The sequence below is a fragment of the Protopterus annectens genome, chromosome 12.part0 (genome assembly GCF_019279795.1).
Source record: "Protopterus annectens isolate FY-2018-M chromosome 12.part0, PAN1.0, whole genome shotgun sequence".
NCBI lineage: Eukaryota > Metazoa > Chordata > Ceratodontiformes > Protopteridae > Protopterus > Protopterus annectens.
In genome coordinates this window covers 624,543,777-624,557,022 of record NC_056746.1, presented here as the reverse complement: position 1 = coordinate 624,557,022, position 13,246 = coordinate 624,543,777, and the positions used below count along the sequence as shown (strand labels likewise).

At 41.7% G+C, this 13,246-nt stretch overlaps 1 protein-coding gene across 1 annotated transcript in view; it reads left to right on the top strand.

Moving 5' to 3' along the window:
* The window catches only part of VPS35L (VPS35 endosomal protein sorting factor like), a gene marked incomplete in the record, with an annotated part of 3,288,436 nt that overhangs the window by 3,157,466 nt on the left and 117,724 nt on the right, over positions 1-13,246 (top strand).

The window sequence follows — 13,246 nt, the reverse complement described above, 5'->3', positions numbered from 1 at the left end:
GTGATGAGTAAAGGGAGACCATGACCTCCCTTGATCTAGATGAGAATCCCTTCATGATAAGGTGGGCAATGTAGAAGGTCTTCCTAACTACTTTAGCTACATGGGTGTCGAATGACAGACTACTATCAACCTGGGTCCCCAGGTCTCTGATGACTTCTTCTGTGCTCAGTGGATTGCCACCTATTTGGTAGCTAGGGGTAACCTTGTTTTTCCCTAAGGGTATGACTATGCATTTTTTGGCATTTAACTTTAGGCCATGGCTCTGGCACCAGTTATCCGCTTCTGTAAGACCCTTCTGAAGGATATCTGTGTCAGATGTGTTTTCTACTATGGCCAGTTTGCAGTCATCTGCAAACTTTGTCAGCCATAACCCTCCTGCGCTTGCTTGTACTTCGAAAAGTAGATGCCAAACAAGAGTGGGCCCAGGACTGAGCCCTGTGGGACACCACTTGTGACAGGCTTTGAGTCTGACATGGCGCCAGCAACTCTGACCCTGTGGGTTCTGTCACTCAGCCAGTTTGCAACCCATCTTGTGATGTATGGGTTAACATTTAAGCTGATGAGTTTTTCAATGATACCCGAGTGGGGTATTGTATCGAAGGCCTTCGCCAGATCGAGGTAGGCTGTATGGACTGCCTTTCCTCGTCAATGGCTTTGGTGACTGTTTCAAAAGTCAACCAAGTTTAAAAGGCATGATCTGCCTTTGACAAAGCCAAACTGGGTTGGATCCAAAGTCTGCAAATTCCCTATGTCTTTATTTATGAGGTCCATTATGATCCTCTCCATGGCTTTGCAGATAAGGCTTGTCAAGCTAATGGGCGGTAATTTCCAGGGTCGGTGGAGGCACCGCCTTTGTGAAGTGGGACCACAGTTGCAGTGCGCCACTCCTGGGTACGTATCCAGAGGTAAGACTTTGATTAAACAGCTGTCCTAGCTGTGGGTTTAATTCCTCATTGAGTTCGTGGAGCACACAGCCGGGGACACCATCTGGTCCCATTGACGCTGTGTTTTTGCTTTGGAGAGAGCAGTTCTCACTTGGGCGTTGGAAATTTTGGGGCTGCAATCATTTGGTATAGATATCTCTCCTTTTGGGGAGGGGTGGAGAAGTTTGCACTGAACCTGTCAGCCAGTATGTTGGCAATGTCTGTAGGATCAGTAATCTTCACATCATTTTGAACTAGTTCTGAGCATATCTGGGAGTTTCCTCCCAGGTTTCTAACATAGCTAAAGAAGGCCTTATGATTGTCTTTTGAGTCTTTAGCTATTTTTCTCTCAAAATTTGCTTTGGATGATTTTATGAGAGCTCTTAGTTTTTTACTTATAGTGATCAAGGGTGTCTTACCTTTTAAGGATTTTGCTCTATCTTGTAGTAGCTTCCTCCTTTTGTTGTAGAGTTTGTTTATGGCTGGGGTCCACCAGACTGGACGCTTGCCTTTGGTACAAAGAGTCTTTGTTTTGCTTGGGATTGCCTTATCCATGCAATCCTGCAGGTGCTGGTAGAAGGCATTTGTAAGTGATTCAGCGGCTTGAGTACTGTTTTCCGCCAGCTCGGGGGCCTTAAAGGAGATCACACTAGTCTTTAGAAGTGTGAAGTCGGCTTTCGAGAAGTTCTTTACTGTGGTCTTTTTTATTTCAGGTGGGGGTGGGATGAGGACCTCCAGCGAGATTAGTTTGTGATCTGATCTCACCAGTGAAGGGTATACTTCCGGTGTTGAACATTGTGCACCCATGTTCGTGATGATGAGATCAAGTATGTTATCTCCTCTTGTGGGGATGGTGACTAGTTGTTCCATGGCATTTGAGTTTATGAATTCCAGGAACTTTTGGGCTAGGGTGTTTGGGCTTGAGTAGTGTTCCCAGTCTATATTAGGGTAATTGAAGTCACCTAGTATGATAGTGTTTGGTGATACATTTATCCCCTCTAGTGTTTTCAGGAAGGCCATGTGGGGTTCCTGAGTTTGTGAGGGTGGCCTGTAACATGCTACAATTTGCAGAGCAGTCTTGCCTATGGTTAATTGCACCTGGATGGTCTCCGATGCATCGTGCGTTGCCACCAGTCTTGAGGTGTGGGTGTCCTTGATGAATATGGATACCCCCCCTCCTTTCTTGATATTGTCCGGATTTTGGGGCCGGAACGCATGGTATGAGGTAAAACCTGATAGTGCTGGGGTGCTCTCAGGAGCCTTGAACCAGGTTTCTGTCACAGCACAGACATCGATGTTCTCCATACTGAGAAGGGCCTCGAAAAGTGCATTTTGAGATTTAGACTTCTGGCATTGAGCAGCATTACCCTTAGTTTTTTCCTTTTTGTGTTCTAGGGTGGTAGGTTTAGAATTTGAGCCTTGCCTAAAAAAGGCACTATGGGGTGGCAAGAGCCTTTGCCAATATCCGAATCCCAGGGTGACAGGTGCAAGCCGTCCCTTGAAGCAGCGTGGCTTGTCCAGCATGTCATCCCAGGCAGACAGACATTGGATCCCCTTTGAATGACACCAGAATTTAAGCCAATTATTAAAGCTGATCATCTTATCTCTGTATTGTGGCATCATTCTTGGTGAGGGTAGGATACTGCTCAAGGTCAGGGTCATACCTGCCTGGGCTACATAATCAGAGAGCTCCTCAATGTCTCTTTTCATGTAGTCCAAGGAGGTACGTCTCAGGTCGTTTACACCAGCGTGGACAATGACTGAGTCATATTTGTACCTGCTGTTGAGAGACCTGAGTGCTTGCGTTATGTGGCGGATTCTAGCGCCCGACAGGCAGCTTACTGTGACCTTCTCCTTACTCAGTCTGGTGAGCGGGACCACTGGGTGGCATGGTTCTACTCTTCAATTTCAGACCCCCCCCCCCAAAAAAAGAATTTATCTTCCCCTTGGCCCCATTAGCAGGTTTGTTAACATGTTAATGGAGATACATTAGTGAAAGGAAGGTGAGGGTCTTTCCAGTTACTCACTACATAAGGAAGAGAGCTCAATTATTTACTTGTTTTGTTGCTCCTCTTCCTATGAATTTTGCTTTAAACTTGTTTTTAACCCAGTAATCACTACTGTTTCTTATTCTTTGCCTTCCATTGATTTTTATTATGTTACGGTAATTATTCATTTCTTATGGTACCACAGAATAAACATGCATTTAGCATGCATGGTTTGGGTTTTGACCACCTTACAGTCATCTGTATTTTTTAAACCAACCAGTCCTATAGCTTTGACCTGTTACTTCAGAAGATGGCACAGCCACCCCATAAGGTTTCAGTTCTTTTTCACCCAGCTGATCCTTGTTTTTATGTGTGGTGTAAGTAACATTGAGCCCTCAATAATATTGGGGCTCTTGTCATGGACCTAACTGAAGGCTGCTACAGGGTGGGGTGTTTATATCAGTTATTTTAATAAAACCTTCATTGACCTCTTTAATTGTTAGATCTTGGTAAATTTATTCAGTGGGTTGGCGATCTCCATCAATAACTGTCTCTCACTATGCTCTTTGGAATCTTTAAAAGGATGTTGTTTGTCATGGGAACAGTTTGCTCAGCTTGCCCAAACCTTGTCCCACCTTTGGAGGAACTGTAGAACCTGAGAACCTCAGTCTAAGTATTGGAATACTGAAGAGGAGCTCATGCCCTCTCCCAAGAGTTGCAGTACTTTGTGGCCTTGTAAGCTTTTACCTATGAGGGTCTCAGGTAGGAGAGAGCATAGTCTTGGGAGTCAGAGAAACTTCTCTTATCCTACCCATCATCTTTTTCTCATCTGTCTGTTTTGTTTAGGGGCTGGGGTGCCACCACCCACACTTGAGGGTTCAGTCCTTGACTTGTTATTCACTCATTTGATTTCCAACATAGTATCTATGGCTACTGAGGTGGGCAAGAAGAAGGTCCTGACAGCCCAGTATTTGGACCTTCCTAAGCCCCCTTTTCAGTTGCTATGTCCCCTCCTTCCATTAAATTGATGTTGAAGGAGAATTAGGGGTACACAACAAGCCTTCAGCTGTGACTCCTTCGGTTTGATGCTGTTAGATGTAATAACTAGTCTTTCCCCAAAAGGCTGGAACTTTTTGGCCCAACGTCCCATCGGTGTAGCATAGCAATTGATGATGGCCCATGAATGGACAAAGGTCCAGCAGCACTTCAGGGAGCTATACGTGGATTGGGATTTCATGAGGTTAGAAAACCTGCGCAATAAGATACAGTTGGTGGTAATCCTGGACTTGCAAGCCTTCATGTTCACTTCATATCCAACCAGAGCAGAGTCTGTGCCAGAGATGGAGAGCAGAAAGCAAACTTGAAAAATCCAGGACTTGCAGAAGGTCTGTAAACAAGCCTTGGATTCCCTAAGTTATGTAGCAGACATGAATACCTATACCACTGCTTTTGGATTTATCCTACACCACTACACCTGACTGCATTCTTCTAGACTCCCCAGTTAGTTAGGTATGGAAATTGAGCATCTTATCTGAATGTGAAGAAGAGGGTTAGGAACTAGCCTTCATATGCCAGCTGTACAGGTACAGCCAGTAAGCAGACCTTTTGAGAGAAATAACAAAGTTTACCCCAAGAAAAGAGACCAGTCCTAGAAACAACCCAAATGGGCCTTCCTCAAGTCCAGGAAACCCAAGCCTAGAGGGGGGTCAGTCCCCAGAGGTCCACTTGATAATGTTAACATCAGATTTATCAAAGCCCAACTTATTGATCACTGCTTTGCCATGTTAGCTGACTGTGGCAGTAAGAAATAAACTAACAAAAATTTAAAGTTTTTTTGCAGGGGGTGATATCCCCCCAGTGGGGGTATTGACCCTTCATTCCCAGTGCCTAAGTATACTACAGCTAAGATCACATGATCCTGGAGAAAAAAAAAGGAAAATGCCTGAATGAGATTGATTGTGTTTGCCTTCTGGAAATGCACTGCAACTAAAACTACTGATTCTCAATTTTACTATGATGGTCTACATATAATACTGTAATTGCATGCAGTAGACTGAATTGTAAAATTATCATCTGTTTTTCATAACAGACCACTCAACAACTTTTACAGATTGTGGGTTTGTTACCTTTTGATTCAGCAGGAGATGTTTTAGAGGCAGGTTTTATTTCCATGAAACAACTTGAGAACCATAACTGCAGTTGCTTGGGTCCTCCAGCTATTGGAGCAGGGACACTCCTCAGAGTTCATCACTCCCCTCCCCCTCCAGTTCTTACATCTGTTTGGGCAACTCCTCTCCATACAAGAGGTGTAAAGATTCTACTACTACTACTACATTTTGGTCTTCAAAAAGAGAGGAACCTTTGGTTTATATTGGATCTCAAGTGGTTCCCTTACTTTGTGCAATAGAAGCCTTCAGGAATGCTGAACATTTAGACTGGTTGCACACTGATCAACTTTCAACTTCATTTATCCCAGTGTGTAAAAAGAAAGTAAGAGATGAGGACCAGTTTTAGTAAAATTCAGTTACTGGCTTAAGTACACAGCCTGGATGCCAACAAAGAAGACACTTGGAGAGCCTAAAAGAAAATCATCTAGAAAAACTGAAGAGAAAACAGTGACTGGGAAAAATCCTGCAGCTGTTTAGCAGAAAGCAGTTACAACTCTAGCTTTGGTACGAGAGATGGCTTCCAGTAATTTAGAGGGGGAAGAAACAAATGTGCTGAGAGCTGACTGAAATAAATGAAACATTGAAGGAGTATGTCAGCTCATATAACAAAAGGCTGGAAAAAAATGCAAGATGCTTTCAATGGCTATTTAAATGAACTGATAAAACTGCAAAAGTCAGAGATCAAAATGAAGAAAAGGCTGGCTGAGTATGAGACTGCTTATTAGAATTATTTCAAAAAATGTTAAGTTAGAAGGCAGAGCACACAGAGAAAACCTGAGACTTTCTGCTGTGCCAGAGAAGATGGAAGGAAAAGACTGCAGCAATTTTATGAAAGCACACATAAGCAACTGGACTAGTATTCAACAGTAGGATCTGTTAACTGAAAGGGAACATCATTAGTGTGTTCCAAGTCTGGCCATGAGAAAACAGCCAAGACCTGTAAAGATGCAGTCAGAGCAGAAAGTGTTCCTCTTGACTAAATTGTAGCAGAAGGGGAGAGTATTCAAAATTGGAGATGGTAACTTGTTTGTGGAAAATAATTCACTGTTCACCAGGCAAAAGAGAAACACATTTATCCCAGCATTCAGGGAATGTCAAGAGGCAGGTGTAAGATTCAAGCTGCTATATCCAGCTGTCTTCAAAATATTTTTTTCCTGGAGGATCAAAGTAATTTTTTGAAGCAGAACAGGCTAAGGAGGAAATGCAAAAGTTTGTCCAACAAAAAGCGAAACAGCAAACAGAAGGGGGACTCTGCTTCTAATTCTTCTGATAATAAACCAGATTCTTTGGTTGGGCAGTGGAGATAACAGGAATTCCAGCAACCTTGAAATTAGTGAATAAATGTGAGAGTGTATAGCATCAGCAATATTTGTGAAATATGGCTTGACAAGAAAAAGTGGCTGAAAAAGATTGGACTTTGCTTGACTTTGTTAAACTTGTGGGAGACTGAAAGACATATATCCATCTTCATGTTATTAATGTTTGGAAGGACAGTAAAAGGAAAAAAGTAACTAAGTAAAATACTTTTTGTTAATATTTGTATAAAGCATTTCATTATATAAATTGCATGTTATTGAGTAAAGCATTTTCAGTGATTGCTGTATATGATAAAGATATTTAAAGTTAACATGTACTTTTTCTTTTTTAGTTTTAAGAAATGTAGGCATTATAATGTAAAAAGAGAAGGAAGGCTGGACAAAATCATGTTTAAGTTAATATGCTGCAATCTCGGGATTTTGGGTTGGTGGGTGGTGTGTAAAAGTGCACTGATTATAATATTTGTAGCACTGAGATGTTTTGTCTTATTTTTACAAAGGTGAATCTCTGGATTAATGCCTTTGGCTTAATCTAATAATGTTTTTGTGAGAGTACACGGGCTTTAAAAATAAGGGAACACTGGGAATGTAATGAAAAATTCTCTTGCAAATAAATGTTGAATGTGAGTTAAGAAGTATGCAGCTGAGGTCAGCTGCACATTCTTTTCTGATGTTTCCATAAAGATACGCTGACTACGGGTTCAGGCAATAAATCACAAGAGTTCTGGGCATTGTTTACTGAGGAAATCTTAAACATCAAAGGTGCAAGGACAAGTGGCTTAGTAAACAAGAGATAGCAGCCTAAGTACTTCAGTGCATTTACTAGAGCAGTATATAATTTGTTTATTTTTAAAGATAGCCACTGCACTTTTTCTTAGGGCTAAAATTTAAAGTTTTCTGAAAGCATATAAGCATTTTTCACATCGGGAGGTAATTTAAAAATCAGACTAGAATAGACAGCAATTAGTGTAAGAGCACAGGCTGTAACATGTGCCTTACTATGAATAGCCTTAAGTTTAGGTTAGGTAATGCCAGTGGATATAGCTGTCAGTTTGGGGCAATTATTCCTTATCAGGAGGATTACACTTAATTATTTGATGATATACATAGTTTTTGTATTTATTTTAAGTTACTACATTATGGGGATATTCAGGGTTGCAGATTTTTATTTGCGGGTTTTCAGTGAAACAAAAAGTCTCATGAAATGTGACATAGGTTCAGATAGAGATTCAACTGTATAAAAAAACAACCTGCCAAACATTAGGGGGTGCGTGTAACACAAAAGCTGGAAACAGGCATTTTAAAAAGATGTCTTATATGTATGTATGTATATAGATATATATAATGATATGACAGGGAAAAAGATGACAGTGGTAGATTTGTGTTGGTAAAGGGCTACGGGAAAGGAGGAGGATTATGCCAGAATGTATTTATATTCTACCTAAAACTGCTATTATTGAGCTTAAGAAAATTTTGAGGGAAATTAGCTTTCAGCAGGGAATGTTACTTATAGGTGGGGGCTAGAACTTGAACAGTGAGGATGTATCTGGGGGACTAGAAGGGGAAATATGACAAGAGAGTAGATTTCTGAAGAAAACTATGAAAATATTTGGTATGGAAGATGTGAATTTAGTAATAAGAACTTGGAGAGAATTTATGTATTATTCCTCAATGTAAAATAACTGGTCTAAACTACACAGAAATTATGTTTCACAAGAACATGTGCATTTAATTGAAAGCTTCAACACATATCCAGTAACTATTCCACATCATGCACCAGTAACTATTTCACATCATGCACCAGTAACAACTAAGATTGAAAATGCAGGTGAAAGAAATAAAAATTAGATACTGACACTTTGCTACACTACTGTTAAAAAGAGAGTAGTATGAGGAATGGGTAGTGGAAGTTATTCAAGAGTTATTAGGGAATATACAAATTTCTTTAGAAGTTATAGCTAGTGAGTGGGATAAAATGAAAGTTTAAAAATAAAGTAGAAATAAAAGAAGAATATATAGCTAAGATGTAACAGGAATTATTTAGTGGGCCTGCCAAAGATTAAAGTATTGCAGAATAAAGGCAATCTCACAGAACAAGAAGAGACATAACTGCAGAGTGCTAAACAGAAAATAATGGGTTATATGGAGAATGTACATGAGTTTAGAAAGATTGCTTTTAGGCAACTATTTTTTGATAATACCTACAGAGCACAAAAACTTTAGCACAATGAGTTAGGCAAAAGAAAGTAGAAAGGATTGTTGCCCAACATAGGGAGTCTGTAACAAGAAAAGTAACCAGATATCTTGTAGAGGTATTAGAGATATTTTGGATTTTTTAATGAAAATATGTGTTATAGAGCAGAGAAATGGGGAATCAAGAAAGAGCACAAATGGAAATATTTATGAAAGACTTAAGTATGACAATGTTAGAGGTAGACAAGACTCAACAATTAACAGTTAATGTCAGAGGAGATAAGATAAAAATGGTGACATATAATCCATCTGTAGGAAATTCTCCAGAAATCGATAATGTCCTTATATTCCTATGTTGCAGTATTGATAACATGCAGGATTTCCCGCTTAGGCAACCCAAACATCCAGCCAGTATACCAAAGATTTAAACTACTGCAAGGTGCATGCAATGTTGCACATAGGCTAGTAGCCAGTGTAGGCCATAAAAGTGACGTCTGCACATAGCATCCTCCGAACTTCTCTGCTGCCAGTCCGAATTTCTCCTGTTAGTCTAATTGCTGAGCAGTTACAGTTTCATATAAGTGCCCTGTTGGGAAACGTGTGTTCCTTTGCTACTGCATGTTTTTTGGGGTTAATGTCATCCAAGGAAGGCAACTGCCATTGTGGAAGACACATTCCACACAAAGATAACCATGATCAGTGTTTGTTTTGTCTGGAGTCCGCTCACGGATATAAGGCTTGCACAATTTGTCAGAAATTTGTCCCTAAGATACTCTGCAGTCATCTTTCTTCCCTGAACATTTACCTCGAGAATCAGAGACTTAAGGGACTAGTGCTTGCAATAGAGGGTCCATCTGCTGAGCCTCCAAAGAGGAAGGTAAAAAGTATTAGGCCTGAATCTTTGGATGCACCTCTGAATCCAGACATCCCTTTTGAGGCCATTGAAGGCCCAGAGGTCCGTACGGTGGCTGGTTCTTTTCATTCAGTGGGTACTAGTTTGGAGGCTGCTAGGAAGAGTACCATGAGCATGTCCACATAGATTTCATAGACGTCCATTCAGGGTGTTAAGGGGGAACCACAGCTCACTTCTTTGGCTGCCCCTCGCACTACTTCTCCTTGCTTAGCCACCAAAGACAGTCCAACGTCTTTGCTGGATAGTAGACCTAAGTCGATCCCTTCTTTCCAGCCTAGGGTAGATCCTTCTCTTATAAAGAAACAAAAACATGTTTCTTCCTTTCCCAGACTGATAGGCTTTCTCTCTGGGAATTCTTAATGCATTTCTAGCCTTAAGACCTTCCTCTGTTCTGCCTTCTACTTCACTTCCCCTTTTCCTTTGCTTAGGAGTTCTGCTTTGGAACAGGAACCCTCTGAAGAAGTTTAATCTTCAGATGAGTCTCTTGCTTTCTCAACATAAATGGAATCTCCCTTGGGTTATGCTTCCCCTGAAGTAGATTCAAATAGTGGTGACTCCCCTAAGGAAAACATCTCTTTTGGAAGGATGATTTCCAGAATGAGAGATTGTTTCAAATGAAAAAGTTCCCAAGTTTCGGAAGTACAGAAGAGGTACTACAACCTCTTGCAGATGGACTCCCCTTCTGCTATTCCAACTGTGTTGTCTGACTTCCAGGATGCTTTTCTGTCAGCTTCCAAAAGCCCTGACTCACAAATTCCTCCCCCAAAAAGGCCTGATAGGTTTTACAAGGTCCCAGAGGACAACAATTTTTTTTTCAGATGTCCTCCTGCTGATCCTGCCATGATCTCAGTGTCTGCAGATAGGCCTTTCAAGTTTCTACTTCCCATTTCTTTCCTTCCCTCTGATAGTAAAATGATGGTGAGGCTAGGTAGAAAAGTCTACACATCTACTTTGGCCTTCAGTGCCATTAACTACCAAACTCATATGTCTGTTTTGGCCCTGCTTTCTCAGGCGTCACAGCTGCTGACAGACCTTCCAGACTCTGCCACCCAAGGCACAACTTTCTTCCCTTTTTTCACCCTCTTCTCAAGTTACTCGTCACTCCATATAATGCAGTTATGATGCAGCTGAGGTATCTGGTAGATCAGCTGCATCTGGATCTGTCCTTAAGAGATATTCTTGGCTAAAATTATAGTCCTTGCCTGATGATATCAAGGCAAAACTTATGGATGCACCTATTGATAATTTTGCCCTTTTTGGTGCTAATGCTGCTGCCTTTTCAAATCCTTTCAAGAAACAGGAAAAGAGTTACAAGAACTTAAGCATATTTTTGTGTCCCCATTTCTTACATATCATAGGAATTATCCTTCCAAACCACGTTTTGTGAAGAAGAAACCCTGTACCCCTCCTTCCTCTTCCAAGAAAGGGACATGCAGGCAGATCCCTTCCAGAACTCAACCAGCTACTGCTCAAAAGCCCCCCTTTCTGACAAACCAGGTAGTGTGTGATCACCTGCCCAGACTCCCCAACATTCCTCTTTCCCAGCTCCTTTTTCACTTTCTTTCCTATGGACAAACATAACCACAGGGAAATGGGTACTTTCTGTTATCCAAAACAGTTACTACATGGTTTCAAAATCCATTCCTTCTTTCATGGGCATATTTCATCCCCCTTGAGACCAGCTTCTTCATTTCCCTCAGGTGCTTTGAGACCTGATCTCACAGGGTGTCATTCAGGAAGTTCCCCCTCTGCAAAGAGGAAACGAGTTTTATTCCAGGATGTTTCTAGTTTCCAGAAAAGATGGTCCATGGGGACTCATCTTAGACCTTTCCCAACTCAACCTATTTCTACAGGTTCCCACCTTCAGGATGCTCACCCTCCAAACCTTGTTCCCTGTCTTAAGTACCTCAGGCTTTCCTGGTTTGTCTAGATATCAAAGATGCATATCTTCATATTCCAATTCACCCTCTGTTCAGGAAATGCTTGCACCTTTCTGTTGCTTCATCTCATTTTCAGTTTTGTGCTTTGCCCTTTGGACTATCCACAGCTCCAAGGATATTCACAAAATGCTTGTCTCCTGTCATTGCCTTTTGCAGACTTCATGGAATTCTCATATACCCTTACCTGGACAACCTGCTCATTCAAGCAGACCATCCAGACATTCTGCTAAAGAATTTTCAAACCACCATCTCCTTGCTCCAAAGCCTGGGGATCACTGTCACCTAAAACAAGCTCTTCCTCAACCCTTCTAAGTATCCGTTTTTCCTGGGTTGCAGGATAAGGACTGACCTGATGATGGCTGTTCTGCCCCTGCAAACAGTGCAGTCTCTTCTGACCTATTTTCAACAGTTGCTTCCTCTGACTTCATTGACAGCCAGAGTGTTTCTCAGAATGCTAGGACTCTTGGCATCTGTTATCTCCATGTTACCTTTAACCGGACTTTACTTGCGAAAATTCCAGTGGTATCTGAAATCTCTCTGGTCCCAGCATGCTCACCCTCTGGAGTTTGTTTTTCCTCTTTTCCCTTGTCTGAAGAAAGAATTACAGTGGTGGATTCAACAAAAATCTCGGAATCCAGGCCTTCATCTACAGCCTCCTCAACCTGTGCAGGAGCTATTTACGGATGCTTGAGACCTGGGGTGGGGAGCGATGTTGGGAAACATGAAAGTTCAAGGCCTGTGGTCTCCATTTTTAGGGAAACAACGTGTAAACATCATAGAGATGTGGGCTTTGATTCTTGCTGTACAAGCTTTTCACTCCTCTCTTCGCCCAGGTCCCTTGAAACTGTTCACAGACAATACTACAGTTCTTTGGTATGTGAACAAGCAGGGGGAACAAAGTTGTACCTGCTTTGCAGGCTTGGCAGATTGCTTCTCAAGCAAAAATTACTATACTAGGTGTTTACATTCCCTTAGCTCAAAATGTTCTGGCAGACACTTCAAGCAGGTCTTTGATGCTGCACAGGGATGTGTTTCTGGATATTCTCCACAGGTGCAATACTCCTCAAATAGATCTGTTTGCCTCCACCTTGAACAGACAACTTCCACAATTTTGTGCCAGACCAGAGTCCCAGACCTTCTCATATGGAAGGTGGACGCGCTCTCATTCTCATAGAAGGTGGTGTTTCTTTATGCATTCCTCCCTTCCCACTCATTCAGAAAGTTCTGCTGAAAATTCAGCAGGCCAAACCAAAAATCTTGTTGGTGACCCGACTTCCTTTTGGCCAGTACAGCACTGGTTCCCTCTTCTTGTGCAACTAGCCAAAGGCAATCATCACAAGTTACCTCACAAGGTTGATCTTCTCATATAAGACAAAAGGGATCTCTTATTCACTCACATCTAACAACTCTGATCCTGAGTCTGTGGGTGATTGGCTTCTGATCCATTTTCCGACACCCTTTTTCTGAGTGCTTGCAGTTCTGCAGGAGGCCAGGAAACTCAGTACTAGGAGCTCTACTTGTCCAAATGAAAGAAGTTCACCATCTGGTGTCTTAAGAAACAGCTAGATCCATTTTCAATGTGCATTCCCCTAATTCTGTCTTGTTTTTGTGAGCTGCTTAAGGCTGGATTGGCTTATTCTTCTGTTAAGGCCAACGTATCCTCCATTTCTGCATGCCTGCCTCTATCTCCTCCTTTAGCTTCTAGGCTAGAGGTTAAGCTTTTTCTTGAGGGCATCCTTCATATCAGACCTCCCAGGAAACCTGTACCTCCACCCTAGGTTTTGAATTTTGTACCGGAAAACCTT